A 20663-nucleotide genomic window follows, 5' to 3' on the forward strand; every position below is an offset into this window, starting at 1 on the left:
AAGATGCCTGTGCGTGGATTTTTTTTAACGTGGGGTGGCCATTGCACACCAGCCACCACACGGGCTTGACAGAGCTAGGTCTTGGTCCAGTGGGATATGAGGCAAAGGTGGGGGCAAATATGGAGTTAGGTCACAGATCAGCCATGATCACATTGAATGGCTCGAGGGGCTAAATGACCTACTCCTGTTCCGAGAATCCTCGGACTTGCCTCCCAATGCTCCCAGACCCTGAGATGCTCTTTCAAAATATTGTTAGACCGTTAGACCCTGAGACCCATCCACTACTGTCAGACCCTGAGCCCTCTTTCAGGTGCTCCCAGGGCTATTCCCAATGTGGACAAGACAATTTATTTGGTAATACTGTTTTCATAACTTATCTGCTCTTTGAAATCTCTGACTCCATATGAGCAATGACACCGGAGATGTGCTAGTACTTTATGATTTGGCATGAGATGATATTCCCTAATTATTATGGATGCATGCCTCTTCTAAGGCCTATAATGCTTTGGCTACATCTAATGAGTGCACGGAGGCTGGCTATTGCTTGCTACCTGACACGTGGGCAATATTCAATAGTAAGCAAAATACTGCAGTTGCTGAAAATGTGAAAACAAAAACAGAAAGAACTGGAAACAGAAATAAGTCAGTTGATATTTCAGGTCGAAGATCTTTCCTCATAATTGTTTGTTTTCAATATTTAAAAGTGGTTCTGCTTTTGGACCAAATGTTGAGCCAGAATGCAATAATTTTAGTTTGAATTATTATGTTGCAATTTAATGGATTGGTCTGTAGGAAGCACATTACACTCCATGTTAAGCCTTCCCATGAATTAACTGGGGTTCTCAATACTTTAGGGAAGAAGTATTTCCATTATGTGCTGCAGTACTTCTGAGAGGAATAGGCTTAGCTGAAGGGAATTACTTTTAGAAAAAGCTGCATGGTACCATTTTGAGTAAAATGTTTTCGTGATTCTAATATTTCTATTTCTTCTCATATCTGTGCCATGGATGCTGTTTAGAATGGATTAGCTATATCCTCTAAATCATGTTTGACAAGTAGATGGTATAGAGTGGGACCAATGTGATTCATTATTTCTGTCCACTCATTCAAACCTTTTATAAATAGGACCTGACTGTTGCCAACGAACTGGAAGTAGTTGCACATGCGCAGTCTGTTTTTTTTGGTGGTTCCAATTTGGAAAAAAAACTGTTGGGTGAAACTATGCGGTGCAACTGTTTGTAGTGACTGTTCCTTGCTCCATGAAGAGGCTGTCACAATCATGTCGGAAGTGCTTATTTTGTATAGGTTCTGTTTACTTTTAAATTCGGATGAAATTTTATAAAATAATGTGTACACCATGTTGTCTGGAGAAAGTTTAGAGGCTCAGTTTGAAATATATTGAAAATTAAATGATCCCAAGTGGTGGGGAATGGGAGCGGGGAGCAGGGCTGCAGTGTCGGGGAAAAGGGAGCGGGGTTGAAATGTTCGGAACAGGGAGCGGGGCAAACAGAAACATCATCGATATTTCCAGATTAATGTGCAGAACGCTTCTGCGCAGCTTGCGGTCATTGAAATCAGCTTTGGGTTAATTGGCAGGAGTCATTCCGTTATAGGACATCTCAATACTCATAGCAAAAATAATTACAGTTGGATTCATTTTTGAAGAAGGAAAGTTGGGGGATATGGTGAGATAGATGGCAGCAAGGTATGGATAGGTATTTTGGGCTAACTTCTTTATGTTCCAGTAAATGTACGAGGGAAATGTCCAGAGCTATTGACACTTATTCACAAGTGAAAAGACTACGAGGAACTTTTTCTGCCTCTAAATTGATGTTATCCTCCTTGGCTGCCATAGCCAAGTGGAATAGAAAACATAGGAGCTGGAGTAGGCCATTCAGCCTCTTGTGCCTCTTCCACCATTCATTTAGATCATGGTTGATCTGTACCTTAACTCCAATGACCTGCCTTGGTTTTGTAACCCTTAATACCTTTGTGTTAGTGTTAGTGTTTTCTCAGAAGAATCACTCAACACTCAGAGTCGGTTCCAATGCTGATGCGGCCTTTATTACGCTCAGCGGGGAGGAAATCACAAGACTGAGTCCAGGCTTCTCTCCACAGAACAAAGGGTTACATTCACTTTTATATGTTTCACAACAGTTACAAACAGTTTACTACAGTTACACAGCCCATCACGGCTGGACACAAGCCAATCACAACGATTATAGATTATATATAGGTTCTTTTAACCCAAAAAAATTCCCCTTATGTCTCAGGAACCATGTATTCGTCTCTTGTCAGCTTGGGCTGATTGATAACTTTACTACAGGAGATAGGTTCTCTCACTAGTTCTTTCTTCTTGGAGAAATAATTGGTTTATAACCTTGTTTACAGGAGATGGGTTCTCTTATCTCTTTCTTCCTGGGGAATTAATTGGTTTATGGCCTTGAATACGGGAGATGGGTTCTCTCCTCATTATTCTTATCCTGCATCCAAGGCATTCCTATAGTGGGCATCACAGGGTTATTGCTCGGTCATTGAACATTCAACAGTTCACAGCTTGACTACCTGATTTCCCATCATGCCTGGGCAGCCATTTTATGTGTGGCCACTTTAAACTTATATGCGTTTAGATATATCTAGCAGGTGCCTAATGCCTAGTATTCTGGTATATTCTAAAGGTGCCTACCTCCTACAACAACTCCCCCTTTCGGTAAAGGGACTAGTCCTAGTCCCCTTTTAACCGACCATTCGACCTTTATTAGATTTTGTGCACGGCCCGGTACTCCCTGCCTCAACGTGCTGGCCAGTCATGCGGTTTCAGGAGTCCCGGTTGCTTAAATCGAATTGACAAAGGCCAAATCCTCCTGCCCCCTTATAAAACAGGCTTGTTTAGTATCCGGGGAACGGTGATTTGTCCGTCTTCGTTGTGCGTGGTGTCTGCATGCCTGGCAGGCCATTACGCCACATGTTGTTGCTAAGATCAATTGTATCCCGACCAGTATATGTGAAATTATTCACATTTATTCCCCAATCCCAGACCTTTCTCCACCAACTCTGACTTTGTAAGTCTACCTCGGTATCTTCTTCCAGTACTTTGATTTTAGTTTGTAGTTGGTGGTAGAGCTTTACGGATTGACCCACTCTGAGCCTCAACTCTCGTAATACTTCGGTTAGATGTGGGATAAGGACCTGATCTGGTTCGTCATAATCCTGTAAATGATCATGGAGCTGATCGGTTACCTCAATAACTTCGGACTTCCGGCGCCTAACCTGGGTGATATGCGCTTGCCCGATCGCGACAGGTCGTAGTGGTGTAAAGCAAAAGTTTGGCTGTGGTATAGGGCACTGCAGGTCATTATACTGGAATGAACGCTCAGTAGTAGAGACGCAGTATCTTCCCTTCCCTCCGTAGCCTGCCCTCGCGAAGTGCATGTGTGCGGGCACTATTTCTAGTACACACCCGTTGGTTCGGTTAAACCCGCACTCGTCTAGCTCCCCTCTGCCCACCGGGTGAGGGCATACTGTGATTTCCCCCTTTTGCTTGCAATCTGCTAGGGAAATCCCGGTAAGTATGTTGTTTCGACGAACGGCAGAGGTGGTGGTCAGGTAGTAGCGTATGGAGACATTTTCCCGTATTATTCCGATATTCTCTCGTTGGTATAGGGGGAACGGCCCTGAGTCCGGCATGGCTATAGGGATCATCAGGACTATCCCTATCCCGGTAGTCCTACCCATCTGGCAATCTGGAATTGCTGGGTATACTCTGGTCAGTCCCTTCAGAGTACAGTTATCCAGTGTCCCCCTCTGGTTAGCCAACTGAGCCAGATGTGAACTGTCTATCCAATCGGGTACTTCCCCGCGTTGGATCTGGTCAAGATTGTGGTGGATCTGTCCCACCATCCACAGACCATAAGCGTGACAGAGTTGCCCCTGTCTTTGCTTTCCTGTATCTTCTTTTTCTCTATCAATGAGGTGATTGATGGTTCTGGCGTGAGCTTCCAGGACTGAGATGCCATCCAACTGGATTTCGGCACCCTCCTTTCCTAGATTGGCTTGGTCTTCCTGGTTTTGCTCCACACTCTCTAATAACCCCTTCATCATCCCTCTAAGCTGTTCCACCCTCTCATTTAACCCTTGTATGTCTATCGAGTTCACTACGGAGGTCCCTGTATTGAAAACGGTAGCAATATCATTAACTATCTCCCTCTTTATCCTGGGGGCTGACCCCTGTCCCCGGAATCTACTGGCACCCATTGCATCGGCAGCCTGCTGCATTACAACTTTACTTAATACATTGTACATCTTCCTTGACTGTTCTGTACAGTATTCCGGCATCTGGATGCCTGAAATATTGATCAGAACAGGCACAATTTCATGTTTAACATTATCATACAACAGTTCCCCCTCGTTGTACATTACAATCCCATTCTCTGGTCCCTTCGTAGTTATGGGACAAGGCAGTTCCTCGGGCAATGTAGTGGTTCTTATGGGGCGCGGTGTCGGAGGGGGTGAGAAACATACATACAATGATATTGCAGCCGCCCCCGCCTCCTCGTAATACCCACACAGCCCCATTCCCTTCTTGCGGATGACTGATTGCTGGGATTGTCCCGGAGGCGTGCAAATTATGCCGAAAGTACATTCATCAGGCCCTTTGACATCCCTCCGTTTAATGCATCTGCTCCTTATACCCGTGGAGCACTGTACACATACTCTTATTCTTATTAGGATTCACTTGTAACCATGCATTAAAATAAGTCCTGTCCTTGCTCCAGTCCTTGGCTGCTGGGATGCACATTCCGTCCGTTAAATTAAACAAGACTTTATAGTTCATGTAGTTGTTTATTTCCAGCGTGCTCTGCTGTCCGTCAGTGTTGCCCAGGGTACGTGCATGTCGCAGGGCTATCCATATTACGAGTAGCGCCTTTCGTATTCCCATTCCGGTAAGTATTATCTGTAATTTTAAACAGACGGCCTGGTCGTCACCAGGGGTTAAGTTTTTTGCTCTACGAGTGTCCCTGTCACCCTGCAAAATCAGAAGCACAAGGTTATAATCGAACCATTTCGAGCTGAATCTGTAGGGCGTGCGCCCATGTCTTTACCCACTTAAATATTACCCAAACTCCTATTATGACCAAGGCCAAAGCTATTCCTCCAAACATCGCTGTCTGCTTTACCGTTAGGTTGGGTTTGTGGACTACACCTACCCACCGTGGGGTACATTGGCTCTATTGCCGTAGGTGATGGTGCTATGGCTGCGCACTGCACTATCCGTCTAGTCCCGTTATCTCTTCCAGCCTGTTTATCTTAGCTTTTAACTCTTCAATTTGTTTTATTGAGTATCTATTTCTTTATTGTATCAGGCAAGTATTATTACATAAGCTAGTTCTGTTTTTATTTTTGTTTCCTCTGTTAGGTGAGTCTTTTTTTTCCTATTAAGAAATCCAAATTAATAATGTTCAGTATAAAACGGCTGTCAATGGAAAGGGTTAACTCCTTTCCAGGTTTGTAAGAAGACCTGATGTCATTATGTGACTTCACGTAATCGTCTGAAAAAAAGTCTTTGTGCCTTCAAAACTGGCTTCGAAATTAGGAATCCGTTAAAAACAGCATAAATCATTAGAGTAAACTCCAATGTTTTCTTAACTTCTAATTCAAGTACTTGCCAAAGAATTTTTTTTTAAATTGTTTTAAAACAAGACCACACATACAATAGCAATTTTGTTTACTGAAATTCAATTCTGTTTTTTTTTATTTCTCTCTTTCTCCTCGTTATCTTCAAAACTCTCGTGCTTGTTTAGACTGTTCGGGACTTTTTTTGATAAACACTGTCCATTTTGGAAATCTTTTCAAACTGCATTTAAACTTTTTCATAATTTAAAATTCGAATACATGTAGAGTGTTTTTTACCTATTCCAATTTTTTTTCCCCTTCTAATTAAACCAATATCTTTTTCACAGCAAATATCAACTAGTATTTAGTAAGTTATGTCTTTTTCCATTTAGTCCGTTACATCTTTTTTTTCTTTCTTCAAATTAGGTTTTGTATTTTACACGGAGGGTTCGTAACTCCATAAAGTTGTTAATTTAAAATCATTTGTTTACTTTCAAAGTGGCGTCTTTATCTTTTTCTTTTTCTCCATAACTGGAATGGAGTCTAGCTTTGAGAGTTTGAGGGCTGCCTTTCGTTATCTCAAAATGCTCTAGTTTCAAAGTTGTTACTAAAGCTTGCTGTTTTTAACATTTTCCAAAAGTCCCTTTTACACCTTCGCAGATAGCTCGCCACTCGCCCAGAAGTTTGACCTGATCAGATTTAATTTCATAATTTTTTTTTTGAATCCACCTCAGTATTTTCTGTGCCTTCTCTGAATATCTCAAAATCCCAATTCAAACTTTGTAATTTCAATCTTTGTAATTTCAATCTTTATTTAAAACTTTTTTTTTTGCTAAAAGCTCTTTTTTTTTAAAGCATTCTTTATCTCATTCCGAGACTAAATTTATGTCTTTCAACCCAATCAATCATTGCATGTTTTCTTTCGGCAAGTAAGTGAGCGTGTCAAATAAATCTTTTGCTCAACAAACCTATCCTTTATTTGTTTACTTTCCTAGCTCCGTAACTTATCATCCGAATAAATCCACACCTGCGTTTCTAACTTAAATGTCTTAAAACTTCCCACATACAGGACAACACTACAAAGGGTTAAAAAAAAGACTTTCACTCTGTTTCTAAAATAAACAGACACTTGCATTCCTCTTCCAACCAGGCTTTCGGAACATGAAAACATAAAAAAATTCATTCTGCAGTCAAAAATCACACAGGCACTTCTCACTCAACGATCAGACATTTACAACAGTCTCTCTTCTTGTTTTGGCCGGCTCTATTTTTGGATCCATGACCTTTCAGGGAATTCGTAGTTTTATCTAAATAATTCCTCACATAACTAGTTCCTGAGGATTCCACCCTGCTTTAATCATTTTTTCGATCAGCTGCTTTTGTTTTTCCGCCAGGTGGCGGGTAAGCGACCCTTCTGGTCCCCACTCGAGTTTACTTGTTTTCATGGCCATTCCTGGGTAGGACTAGTACCGTTAGGAATCTACTCTCAGAGGTCTGCTTTCTTTCTAGCGCGACTTGTAGTAAACTGTCTCTTGGCTACTGTCAGGTCACAAGTTCTGCTGTTACACAAACTTATACAATTCTTAAAAACGCGTTTAAGCAATTCCCGCAGTGCTCTACGTATCCTTAACGACTACCTACCACCGCTCGGCCCGTTGGTCCGACCCTGTTCACAGGTTTGGATTCCGTTAGCCGCTGTACACCACTTGGTTCTACCCCGGGGTATTTCAAATTACACTACTGGGTCCGGAAGATGTCTCTCGGTATCACGATCCCATGGTCTAAGTATGTTCCCTACGCCTACTTGGTTCCTGGCCGTCACGTGGGACAAAAGTCCTCTTAATTCAGGCTCAGGCTAGGCGTTTGAGATATTAGACCGTCTCCTCGTGTCGATCAACCAGCTTCCACCTTCCGCACCCTTTATACTTAAAAATAGTTTTTTTTTTCACCCGGGTTTTTCCAAGGGCGTCCAGCAACTCCGGGAAATCCTGCCGACTACGCCACGGTTAGCGTTAGTGTTTTCTCAGAAGAATCACTCAACACTCAGAGTCGGTTCCAATGCTGATGCGGCCTTTATTACGCTTAGCGGGGAGGAAATCACAAGACTGAGTCCAGGCTTCTCTCCACAGAACAAAGGGTTACATTCACTTTTATATGTTTCACAACAGTTACAAACAGTTTACTACAGTTACACAGCCCATCACGGCTGGACACAAGCCAATCACAACGATTATAGATTACATATAGGTTCTTTTAACCCCAAAAAATTCCCCTTATGTCTCAGGAACCATGTGTTCGTCTCTTGTCAGCTTGGGCTGATTGATAACTTTACTACAGGAGATAGGTTCTCTCACTAGTTCTTTCTTCTTGGAGAAATAATTGGTTTATAACCTTGTTTACAGGAGATGGGTTCTCTTATCTCTTTCTTCCTGGGGAATTAATTGGTTTATGGCCTTGAATACGGGAGATGGGTTCTCTCCTCATTATTCTTATCCTGCATCCAAGGCATTCCTATAGTGGGCATCACAGGGTTATTGCTCGGTCATTGAACATTCAACAGTTCACAGCTTGACTACCTGATTTCCCATCATGCCTGGGCAGCCATTTTATGTGTGGCCACTTTAAACTTATATGCGTTTAGATATATCTAGCAGGTGCCTAATGCCTAGTATTCTGGTATATTCTAAAGGTGCCTACCTCCTACAACACTTTGTCTAACAAAAATCTATCAATCTCAATTTTTAAATTTTCAATGGACGTAGCCTCAACAGTTCCAGATTTCCACTACCTTTTGTGTGAAGAAATACTTGCTGACATTGGGCTCAAAATTGGCCCACCCCTTTTTTTCGGCGCACTCACTAGAGATGCGGCGACTTTGTGGGCTGAAAAGGGCGACGATAAACTGTCGCCCGATTTTGGCCACTGTGTTGCCTCTCCCGGGTCTTGGCACAGCATGGTCAGTCGATTGGAAAGTGGAGCAAGGGCCCTGCGCCAGAAACAGTGCCGGCAGCTCTCCACATGCGCGTTGGAGTGCGCGCGCGTGTGCAGTATCTCCTGCCCCCAGCCTCTGTGTGCGTGCTGCAGCGTGTGACCCGATGCGTCCTGCTCCTATCCCAGGCCGAGTGACCTCCCGCACAGGCCGGCCTGCTGCCTTCCCGGGCTAGAAGGCCACATCAAGCAGGTTGGTGCGGGGCCGAAGGGGGGGCGGCGGGTGGGGCGGGTTGGGGGTGGGAGTTTTGAGGGCGGGGTGGGGGGTGGGGGAGTTTTGAGGGCAGGGGGGTGGGGGGAGAATTCCGAACCGCAGGGTGGGTTCGATCACCGACCCCATGGGAGTAGGGGGTTCCGATCCCGTGGGCGATCCAATCCCTGACCTTGGGAAGATCTGATCCCCAGACGTGTCTGATCTCTGACCCCCAGACGTGTCTGATCTCTGACCCCCAGACGTGTCTGATCTCTGACCCCAGGTGCTGTTCTGATCCTGGAGGGTCTGATCCCTGACCCCGGGAGGTAGGGTTATTTATAAGGGGCGGCTGATGGTGGGTGAGCTTAGGCTGCTGGGAGAACATAAGAATTATGAGAAGGAGGTACTTCTATTTTTTTATTTGGATATTTTGAAAAATTATGTAAATATGTTTTGTCTCCAATTCTTTTATTTTTGTAGTTTAAGCTTCCATGAATGCTTCCATTGTATAGTAAATTAACTTTGCGAAGTTTATCATATGATGTCCTGTATAGCTGTTTGATCCTATTCACATTCTTTACTCAAGTCATTAAGTCCTGCTGGCCTCCGATGTACCTACCTGCGCTGATTTCTTAACTCTCCGCAAGGGTTTTCTGTGCAGCCACAAGTGACCACATATGCTGGCCTAAGTTAGTTTGGAGTAACTATTAGCTGTCCAAAGTGGCCAAAATGGGTGTTGGTGGCTGGTAACGCCCCCTTTTGGAAAAAAACGAAACTAAACGAAAAAAAATCCTAACTAACTCACTTGCACTGGCGCAAATTAAATGTGCAAAATGTGGATTTTTAAGATACTCCAGGAAAATCAAGTAGCTCCAAAAAAAACGGAGCAACTCCTGGCCAATTTTGAGCCCATTATCCCTGAATCACCTAGCTCTAATGTTAAGGTTATGCTCCTTTGTTCTGAACACTCCCACCAGATGAAATAGTTTTTCTCTCTCTACCCTAACAATTCCTTTAATCACTTTTAAACACCCCAGTTAGTTCATGCCTTAATCTTCTATACTCAAGAGAATAAAGCAACCGCTTTAGCCCCAGTATCATTCTGATGAATCTGTGCTACACCCTATCAAAGGCCAATATATCCTTTGGGGTGCAGTGCCCAGAACTGAACGCAGTAATCTAAATGAGGTCGAGCCAGAGTTTTATATAACTGTAACATAACTTCCATCCCTTTATATTCCAGCCCCTTTGAGATAAAGACCAATATTTTATTAGCCTTTTAAATTATTTTGTTGTAACTGTCCATTAGCTTTTTAGTGATTTCTGTACTTGGACCCCTAAATCTTTTAGCTCCTCCACGGTTCCTAGCTTCTAGCCATTTAGAAACTACTTTGATCTATCTTTCTTCGATCCAAAGTGGATGACCTCACACTTCCCCACGTTGAATTCATCTGTCACAGTTTTTCTCACTCACATAATCTGCAACTTTCTGCGCCCATCTACACTATTTACTATGATGATGATGATGATGGGTGAACAGTACTTTGTGCGGGTTAAGAGTTTTGGATGAGCTGAAATTTACTGCGGGTGGGAGATGGAAGGCCGGGCAAGAGAGCATTGCAATAGTCGAATTTGGAGTTAAAAAAATCATGGATGAGGGGTTGCGGTGAGGCAGGGGTGGGATTGGGCGATATTACAGAGGAGGAAGTAGACGGTCTGGGTGATGGAGAAGATATGGGTTTGGAAGCTCAGCTCAGGAAAACAAATTCTCTTGATTTTTCAGTTTCTAATAACCTAATAACAGTGACAGCACTTCAAAAATAATCCATTGGTTGTAAAGTGCCTTGGAATACCCTGGGGACATAATATGGTGCAATATAACTGCAGTTTATTATTTATATTGGTGACATCCAACTTTACATCTTTTATGATTTACTTCTCTACCACCACCAACTACACGACTGTTAATGTACTGTCCAAATCCTTGCCGGATGTGAAGTTGTGGATGAGCCAGAACTTTCTCAGTTTAACATTGGCATGACCAGAGCCATCCTATTTAGGTTCCAAGCGTGGTTCATAGCTCCTAATTCCATCTCTTACTGCTCGTTCAGATTATACCTAATGGTGTGCCACGTGTGTTCATTTATACCCCCACACATCCCCTCCCCCCTTAAGTCCAACTATTACTGTATCCAATTAATATTTTTCTTATTCAACTGGCAGAATTAACTTTTTAGTTTTAATGCAGATTCTAATTATAAGCACTAAGGTATAGTATGATGTTCTGTGTCATGTGAGCTGCCTCTTTTCTTTCCCTTAGGAAACTGAATGCTATTGGAGAAAAACCCGTGGCGAGGAAAGAAGTATTCAATCATTTGGTAGTAAGTATAATTCATTAAGCTCATGTGTGCCTTCATGTAGAAATAAAAAAATCATAATAGTTTTCCTCAATGACTATATAGAAAGAAACAGTGTCCTTGCTGTTTTAGTTCTGCTCAAGTGGTGTAACAAGTTTGTAGTAATCTGAGATGGAGAATTAGTTCAGATATTGATGTTATCACACCATGTGATACATTTTGTTACACTGGAATGTGATGATTGAGATATAGTAATGTTATCTGAGCACTTGTTGTGTAAATCTGCATCATCCTATTGTAACATAGATTGTGTTGTAAACAAAATAGAAGTTCTATTTGTGTAAAGAGAAAGCATTCTGAATATAAGAACCATACGTAAAAGTACAGCTACAATATTCATGTGCTGCTGGTATAACCAGTGGTTCGTTAAGCAAAATGCAATTTCATAATGTTTTATAATTTATCAATTAAGCAAAAGCTTATTTTAACTGTTTGCAGTAGATGAAGGAAAGAAATGCTGGTTACTCGGTCATATTCGGCTACACAAATTAGGTACTAACTATTGTTCTTGGAGTGAACAATACTGGTCCTTGCAGCCTTTATCAAGTTCCAGTGACTGATTTGAAGTATGTTAAAATCTGATGGATCCAGTTTATTGTAAAAAAAAGCACTGATATACACAATAGGTGACTCTTAACTAGTTGGAACAGGTTCAGTGTAGTGTAGTATGGAGGGTGAAGGTAGCTAAGGGTCACTGGCAAAATATCTCTGTACATCGCACTCTTTTAAAGATACACTTACACGTACAACAGTTCTGATTTGGGCCATCACCTAACAATACTTGTGACAGAAATGAAGCATTTTTATCTATGATAGAATATATATAGAATTTTAAAAATTTATTCTTGAGATGTGGGCAGCATTGAAAAGATAGTATTTATTGACATCTATTGGTGTCCTGAAGGTATTGAGAATCAACCATATTGTGAGAGACTGGAGTTACAAGTAGCCCAAGACCAGGTAGGGATAGCAGGTTCCTGAAGGATATTAGTGAAGTAGTTGGGTTTTTATGATAATCCAGCAGCTTTCATGGCTAGACCACTAATTATCAGACTTATTGAATCCAATTTTACAATTTGCTAAAGTGGAATTTTAACTGATGATGTCTCTAATCCACTACTAGATCCTCTAAGCTACGATACACTGGTCACAGTGCATAGGATTACATTTGTTTACTGTTGGCAGTTTCTGTATGCTGCGTAGAATACAAATTCGCAATTGACTGATATACACACTTGATGACAGGCAAAAACATACCTTATAGTTCAGGAAGGCTTTAATATCCATGGAGCAGTGTAACAGATTAATGGGTCAAGCCATGCAATCTAAACTAAGCATTTTGTGGGACTGTTTACAGTATGTTTTGCAGCTATATTAGTGGGAAAATGTAATTTTGAATCTTGTGCATGACAACACAGATTCAGTGGCGGGATTGAGACAGGTGGTGGAAGGTTAGAGCATGTGGAAGCTGACTTCATGTTTGCAGATGATGGCGCCAAGGGACAGCATGTAGGTAAGGAAGAGGAGGAGGCCAAGGATAGATCCTTGAGGGACTCTAGAAGTAATGGTGTGATGGTCGGAAAATAAGTCATTGCTGGAGATACTCTGGGCATGATTGGATAGGCAGGAATGGAACCAAGCGAGAGAAGTCCCACTGAGCTGGACAATGGGGGATAGGTATTGGAGGAGGATGTTGTAGTTGACCTTGTCAAAGGCTGGTGAGAGGTCAAGAAGGAATAATGCACCACAGTCGCAATCACTGAGGATGCCATTTAAATGGGGCCGTTTGATGCTATAGCCAGGGTGGAGGCCTGATTGGAAAGATTCAAACATGAAGTTTCAGGAAAGATAAGCAATGATTTGGGAGGCAACAACATTAATGGACTTTGGAGAGGAAAGGGAGATTGGAAATGAGGTGGTTGTTTACGAGGGTGGGTTTTTTGAGGCAGGGATGATGATGATGGTTTTAGGAGGAGAGGAAGCAATATTCAATGTCAGCTAGCAATGGGGCCAGGAAGGGAAGTTAGATTTTTAACAGTTTAGTGGGAATGAGGTCAAAGGAGCAGGAGCTGGTCCTATGGACAAAATGAGCTCGCGGGGGATGAGGGGAGATAGGAGACAAACCAGAGCGATGCGGATTCAGGGCTAGGGCAGGGGGAAGCTGTCATATATGTATGCTTGGGTTTACTAGCCACCAGGTGGCACCACTGTCGGAGGTCATTGGGCTGTGCGCACGTGTGTGTGGCCCAGGTATAAAAGGCCAGCCATCTTGTAATGTGATCACTTTGGGCCCTAATAAAGTAGAGCCAGGTTTGTACCTGTTCGGAGTTTACAGTACTCAGTCTATTGAGTTATTGCATACACATCAGAAACCTTCAAGTGGTTCGGCGTGGTGGGAAAGGGGAGCTGCAGAGGCAGCTGAATAGATGGTCTTAACCTTAGTGACACAAGTCTGAGCTCCTCATACTTGTTGGAGGTGAGGGTGGAAGGGACAGAGGAGAGTGTTTAAGGAGACGGTTGGTACTGGAGAAATGAAGCTACGAGTTATCTTTGTCCTCCAGAATGATTCTGGATTAGTGGGTGGCTTTGGCAGACGACAGTGAAGTCCAATAGCACTTGATGTGGTCCAGCCTTCTCTACTGATAGATGGCTTAATGAATTGTGTCAGATACGCTGAAGTCTGCTTCCCTTGGACAATGTGAAGATGAGGACCATACTAACAAGAATGTTCTGGATGGGACAGAGTAAAATATTTGAGTACAAGTTGGAGGTGAGGGATTTGTTGAGAAAATTGACAGTGAATTGTAGTGAATGAAAGGCCAAACTCTCGGCAGTTGGAACTTTGAAAGTGTGGTTGTAAGCAACATTGTGGAGGGGTTTTTTCCAAAGACGGATGCAGAAAGAAGTGGGGTTGGATTGGGCTAGGGAGATATGGGTGATAAGGGATACAAGAAAGTTGTCAGAGATGGGCTTGTCTGTGATCGAGACCATGGGAATAGAAAGATCACGGGATATGGTAAATCAAGAAGATGGCCATGAATATGAAAAGGAGAGTTTATATAGGGGAAGAGATTTAGGGAACACAGGTGGCCAAGGAAATCTTCTAGAATTTTTTGAGGATGTAACTAGTAGAGTGGACAAGGGGGAGCCAGTGGATATGGTGTATTTAGACTTTCAAAAGACTTTTGACAAGGTCCCACACAAGAGATTAGTGTGCAAAATTAAATCACATGATATTGGGGGTAATGTACTGACGTGGATAGAGAACTGGTTGGCAGACAAGCAAAGAGTAGGAATAAATGGGTCCTTTTCAGAATGGCAAGCAGTGCTGGGACCCCAGCTATTTACTGATTAAGACGAAGGAATTGAATGTAATATTTCCAAGTTTGCAGATGACATTAAGCTGGGTGGCAGTGTGAGCTGTGAGGAGGATGCTAAGAGGCTGCAGGGTGACTTGGACAGGTTAGGTGAGTGGGCAAATACATGACAGATGCAGTATAATGTAGATATATGTGAGGTTATCCACTTTGGTGGTAAAAACAGGAAGGCAGATTATTATCTGAATGGTGACTGATTAGTAAAAGGGGAGGTGCAACGAGACCTGGGTGTCATGGTACATCAGTCATTGAAAGTTGGCATACAGGTACAGCAGACGGTGAAGAAGGCAAATGGCATGTTGGCCTTCATAGCGAGAGGATTTGAGTACAGGAGCAGGGAGGTCTTACTACAGTTGTACAGGGCCATGGTGAGGCCACACCTTGAATATTGTGTACAGTTTTGATCTCCTAATCTGAGGAAGGACATTCTTGCTGTTGAGAGAGTGCAGCGGAGGTTCACCAGACTGATTCCTGGGATGACAGGACTGACCTATGAAGAAAGGCTGAATGGACTAGGCTTATATTCACTGGAATTTAGAAGAATGAGAGGGGATCTCATAGAAACATATAAAATTCTGATGGGATTGGACAGGTTAGATGCAGGAAGAATGTTCCCAATGTTGGGGAAGTCCAAAACCAGGGGTCACAGTCTAAGGATAAGGGGTAAGCCATTCAGGATCGAGATAAGGAGAAACTTCTTCACTCAGAGTTGTGAGCATGTGGAATTCTCTACCACAGAAAGTTGTTGAGGCCAGTTCGTTAGATATATTCAAAAGGGAGTTAGATGTGGCCCTTATGGCGAAAGGGATCAAAGGGTATGGAGAGAAAGCAGGAATGGGGTACTGAAGTGCATGATCAGCCGTGATCATATTGAATGGTGGTTCAGGCTCGAAGGGCTGAATGGCCTACTCCTGCACCTATTTTCTATGTTTCTATGAGAGAGGGAAAGGGAAGCTAAGATGGAGATTGAAATAACCAAAGATGAGGGGTCGTTCAGTTTAGAGGTTGAGGGAGGATATATTGGAGAGAATTTTGTGATTGGGTTTGGGGGATTAGTAGACAATAAGGATTTTAAAGGAGAGGTGAGAAGGTGAAGTGTTTAAAGGAGAAGTTTCTAGAGGAGTACTGGGGAGAGACCAAGGTCTGATTTGGTGATAATTGAGAGATGCAGTTTTTAATGCCCCTTTGTTCTGGGATTTCCTCAAAGGAACTTGGAGCCACATCTTGCATGGCATTATAAGAAGACAGCAGTCAGTCTGAAGCAAGAGACGATTGATCCAGTTGGAAAGCTCCGTGGTACAAATTGCCACGTAAGAAGTAAATAATCTTGCTTCAACTTTCAGTTTAATGTTGACGATTAATGCAGGAGACGCACGTGTCATTTTTGACATTTCAGCGAGAATTGTAAGGTTTACAATTATAATACGGTTTCTACTGCGTACTGTTCATTTTCTGTTTTAATATTCAAAAATCTGTTCAGTGTTTTGAACGAGTGTATATTCTTCCACCTCCCTGAAGATGAGTAAATGGAGTACAGTGATGTGCTCTTTGTTTGACCTCTGGGTCTTACTATATTTACCTAGATATTGGGTATGTAACAACAGACTCTAGTTTGTAGGGGATTGACATTGAACCATGAAAAAATATACTGTTTAAAAACCAGTAAACATAACTCCTGTGCTCACCGTGAAAGTAGTTTTATTAAGGCTCCTATAAATCTAATGTGTTTACTGAATATGATGTAATATGCCTAATAGAGTATGCTTTTACTGCTAAGGTTGTACTGTAATATGGGACGTCCACCGTAGAGAAGGAAGAACTTTATATCGTGTCTTTCACATTCACACGATGTCCCAAAGCACTTCGGAGCCAACAAATTATTTTTGAAGTGTAATCGTGGTTGTTATGTAGGCAAATGTGGCAGCCTAATGGCACACACAGCAAGATCCCATGTAGAGCAAATTACATAAATAACTAGCTAATCCGTTGGTGTTGGGTGACAGATGACTATTGGCCAGGATACAGGAAGAACCCCTACTCCTTTTCAAATTGTGCCCAGGGATCGTTTACTTCACCTACACAGGCTGACGGGGTGTCGGTTTAATGTCTCCTCTGAAGGCACCACCTCCAACAGTGGAGCACTCCTGATCTCTTGATAAGTAGAAACAGATCACTGGCAGACTAGGGCCCATTTTCACTGCCTTCACCTGGTGTTAATCGGATGGTAACAGCCTCAAAATGTGGTCAGTAGCTTTACCGCCCTGTTAATGGTGGCGATGCGGCCGACTCCATTTTAAAAGGGGCCTACAAGCGGGTGTCCAAAGCGCTCGCCTGTTTCATACGATAGGCCACGTTTTAAAAACAGAAATCAGGGTCCTATGACGTAAATAGGACCCCGAATGTCATTTTCGGTTGGAACTGGTCGGAATCGAGGAGTCCCGCCAAATGTAAGTGTTGAATTATTTTTGTATCCATGCAGAAGCCAGGGCCCACAAAAATAATCTGGACCGCTATAGCCTGGGATCTTCATCCTCTGTGATCACATCCCCCACCTCATAACTTCCAGTGCTGGCGACTGCCCTGGCCCAACCTTGAGGTCTCAATCGGGCGAGCTGCATCAGACGCCTGTTTGGTGCACCACAGGTTGCCTGTCAAATTTAAATGAGGCTGGGACCTCAAAATTGTGGCGATCTCTTCGATGCTAGAAAACCGCTTGGTCACCCAAAAGTCAAAATTGACCTCCTTATGTTTCAGGTTAAAATGCAAATTGTTTATTTCAATAAAAAAAATATATGCAGAAGCAAGTTAAATCAGATAAATAATAACAGTACTTAACTCTCCTGGATGCTTTTAACTGTTTTCTGCGACCAGATTAGCAAATCATTTCATAGTCAAATATAATTAGTTTGACTTGTAATCACCGTTATTGTGCAGGCCAATATTAGTCAATTTATATGTTAACAGCAAGGTCCCACAAACGGTAGAAAGATAAATGGCCAGTTAATCTGTTTTGGTGAGGGATAAATGTTGGCCTGGAGAACTCATTTCTTCTCTTTGAGATTAAAAGGATACTCCTAGCTACTACTGTGTCAGCCATCAGCTTCTCTAATGAGGAGTCTCGAGCATGAGGCAAGGCAACTCCCAGAATGCACCAGTATCACTGCAATGGCACTTAAAGACAGCTATCTGGCTACTTGCCTTTTTTCTGGGCACAACCACATATTGGAGCAGGGGAGTGCATAACACACTTTAGGATTAGCACCTAGACTTCCAGTCATGGAACATGCCTGGACTAGTGGACTTGCTGTGCAATAATGATAAAGGACCAAAATTACTAAAATCCTGGGAAGCCATTATTGCACCAGTGAATACTTTGAAAGTAGCAATGTTTTTCAAAAGAACCAATCTAAGTAAAACATGAACTTCTGAACTGTGAGATAAGTGACAGGAAAAAAACAATGCAACTAGTTACATGCAATGGATTGTAATATATAATGAACAATAATAATGCAAGATGTTGTAAAGAACTGATCCTGCAGTCCAAGACTGAACCCAGCCCCAGGAATACTGCTACATGTCTTGAACTTAGTTACCCCCATGACAGGAAACTGATCCTGCTGCATCCTTGCTTTAATGCAGGGTGTCTGCTCCAGCTCCCACTTCAGCCAACTGCTCCATTCCCTGCCTGACAGCTCTGCTCTTTTCCCTTCTCATGTCCAGAACTACCTGTAAGCAACACCATGCAGATTCACTAACATATTAAAATAATGTGATTGCCAAAGAAAGAACTTGCATTTATATACCATTGATGTATTATAAAAAGACCAAAAATATATGCACAGTAACCAACAGTGAAACCAAATGAAAACTCAAATGCCAAACTCATCAGTCATATAAACTGAGTATTTTGCTTTCCTGTTGTTAACTTAATTTATACTGCATGTGAATTAAATACAAAACATTAAAATTACTTATATTTGCATTTTCATACCAGCTTTTATAATGTTGCTCTTTAATATTTCTGTGTATAATTGCTCACAAATTAGCCTGAGCTCATAGTCTGACAGCTGTGGGAGTGAGATTGTGGGAGTGGGGCGGGAAATAAAATTATTTTAGTTCATATCTATCTTTGGAACCATATTTTGATGTATCGACTCATTTGAAAATTATTTGTTTTAATGTAGTTTCAATTTCCTTCTGAACTTTTTGTCACCATTTTTACTAGTCTTTTGTTAACTTGTTATTTGGTACCTACAAAATTAACTTTATCAGGTATTCCCTCAGTCATAAGGTAAGGAGTTGGATTATTAACTGATGATTCTACAATGTTCATCACTAAATAAAACTCCTCCAATAACGAAGCCACCCTTATCACCTTACAGTATGACCTGGATAATGTTCAGGCCTGGCTGACACATGGTAGATAACACTCTCTCCGCAAGTGCTAGGCAATGACAATCTGGAACAACAAAGTCCAGCCAACCCCACCTTCATCATCATCATAGGCAGTCCCTCGAAATCAAGGAAGGCTTGCTTCCACACTAAAAGTGAGTTCTCAGGTGACTGAACAGTCCAATACGGGAACTACAGTCTCTGTCACAGGTGGGACAGACAGTGGTTGAAGGAAAGGGTGGGTGGAGAGTCTGGTTTGCCGCACGCTCCTTCCGCTGTCTGGCTTGGTTTCTGCATGCTCTCGGCGATGAGACTCGAGGTGCTCAATACCCTCCTGGATGCTCTTCCTCCACTTAGGGCGGTCTTAGACCAGGGCCTCACCTTGACCCTTTTATGGCACCAGAAGTCCCATGTCCCCCACTATCAACATCCTGGGGGCTACCATTGACTAGAATCAGAACTGAACTTAACCGTATCAACAACGTGGCTACAAGAGCAGGAAGGAGCCTGCGTACTTTGTGACCAGTGGCTCATCTCTTGGCAACTCAAAGCGTCACCACCTTTTACAAGGCGTAAGTCAGGGATGGAATGATGGAATGCAACAATACTCCAAAAGTCCGAGAGGCGGGAGTTCGTGGTTGGTGAGGCCTATAAAAGGCCCAGCGGCAGCGAGAGGCAGTGGCAGTCCGAGAGGCGGGAGTGCGTGGCGTTGGTGAGGCCTATAAAAGGCCCAGCGGCAGCGAGAGGCGGCAGCAGTCCGAGAGGCGTGAGTTCGTGGTTGGTGAGGCCTATAAAAGGCCCAGCGGCAGCGAGAGGCGTACTTGTGCAGCTGCAGCGGGGAGAGAAGGCAAAAAAGAAGTAGAAAGAAATCAAAAGGTGACTTCACAGCCAAGGGGGTAAGTGATTGGCTGGTGATTGGTGAGTAGCTTTTCTTTTTATTTTTTATATCAGTAAGTAACCTGTTAACATTGTTGTTGTCAAATTAAGCGTACCTAAGGGTTAATCATGGCAGGAGAGCTCGGTCACGTGATATGCTCCTCCTGTACCATGTGGGAACACAGGGGCAATTCCAGTGTCCCTGACGACTACGTGTGCGGGAAGTGTATCCGCCTCCAGCTCCTGACGGACCGCGTTGCGGAATTGGAGCTGAGAGTGGATTCACTCTGGAGCATCCACGATGCTGAGAATAACATGAGTAGCACGTGTAGCGAGTTGATCTCATCGCAGGTGAAGGGTCCACAGCCAGCTAGGGAATGGAAGACCAGCAAGGAAGGTAGTGCAGGGGTCCCCTGTGGTCATCCCCCTGCAAAATACACTGCTTTGAATACTGTTGAGGGGGATGACTCATCAGGGGAGGGCAGCAGCAGCCAAGTTCATGGCACTGTGGCTGGCTCTGTTGCACAGGAGGGCAGGAAAAAGAGTGGGAGAACAATAGTGATAGGGGATTCAATTGTAAGGGGAATAGATAGGCGTTTCTGCGGCCGCAACCGAGACTCCAGGATGGTATGTTGCCTCCCTGGTGCAAGGGTCAAGGATGTCTCGGAGCGGGTGCAGGACATTCTAAAAAGGGAGGGAGAACAGCCAGTTGTCGTGGTGCACATTGGTACCAACGACATAGGTTTAAAAAAAAGGGATGAGGTCCTACGAGACGAATTTAAGGAGCTAGGAGCTAAATTAAAAAGT

General features: G+C 43.0%; 1 protein-coding gene across 1 annotated transcript in view; it reads left to right on the forward strand.

The window, feature by feature from the left end:
* The window catches only part of LOC139276156 (copine-3-like), a 151479-nt gene that overhangs the window by 24784 nt on the left and 106032 nt on the right, over window positions 1-20663 (forward strand). Inside the window, exons 2-3 of the mRNA XM_070893714.1 lie at window positions 11115-11175; window positions 15796-15905. The gene's annotated coding sequence lies outside the window, so the exon portion shown is untranslated. The remainder of the gene's footprint in view (window positions 1-11114; window positions 11176-15795; window positions 15906-20663) is intronic.

Source organism: Pristiophorus japonicus, chromosome 1 (genome assembly GCF_044704955.1).
Source record: "Pristiophorus japonicus isolate sPriJap1 chromosome 1, sPriJap1.hap1, whole genome shotgun sequence".
Classification (NCBI taxonomy): Eukaryota; Metazoa; Chordata; class Chondrichthyes; family Pristiophoridae; genus Pristiophorus; species Pristiophorus japonicus.